This window comes from Propithecus coquereli, unplaced genomic scaffold (assembly GCF_000956105.1).
Source record: "Propithecus coquereli isolate 6110/MARCELLA unplaced genomic scaffold, Pcoq_1.0 Scaffold884, whole genome shotgun sequence".
Taxonomy (NCBI): Eukaryota; Metazoa; Chordata; class Mammalia; order Primates; family Indriidae; genus Propithecus; species Propithecus coquereli.
Window position 1 is genome coordinate 131,658 of NW_012155107.1, and position 653 is coordinate 132,310.

Below are 653 nucleotides of genomic sequence, written 5' to 3' on the forward strand. Positions count from 1 at the left end.
AATATTGAGAAGATAAGTTTGGCATGATGGATTTTATTAAGGAAAATATAAAGATTAAATAATTTGTTTAAAACATAAAACTAAATGTAAGGATTTAAGAATTAAGGCAGAAATGTTGAGAAGATAAGTTTGGCATGATGGATTTTGTGCCAGCTACAAAAAGGTGAAGCTATATTCATTTCTCAGAATAATTAATGACAAATATCAGTAAATATCTGCTGATAATATTACTATGAATTTTAGAATTTTCCATCGTAATATAGGTGACATGGTAAGAATACAAAAAAAAGAAGTATGTCATATTAAGATTTAGCAACCTAGTCTAAAAACGGGTCTTAAACATCCAAGGCACTCTGGGCAATTACGTTGTCTTATTTGTGATTGAGATGGAAAAAAGTTAACTGCATGGGTGGTCAAGTCTTTTTCTCCTCATATCTCGTAAAATAAGAAAGCAGCTTCTCAGACACTTAAAATGGACAAACTAAAGGACACATTTTAGAATTCTGCTTTGTCCCTGCAATAGGAGCCCGAAGTCTCCTACATTTTGGAGGTGTGTGATGAGATCAACTGATTTCAAAGTAGCCCATGTTTGAGAATTTCCTGTTCAGACCTTCAGTGACACAGTGATGAGAAATCTACTTTTTCCACTCTTG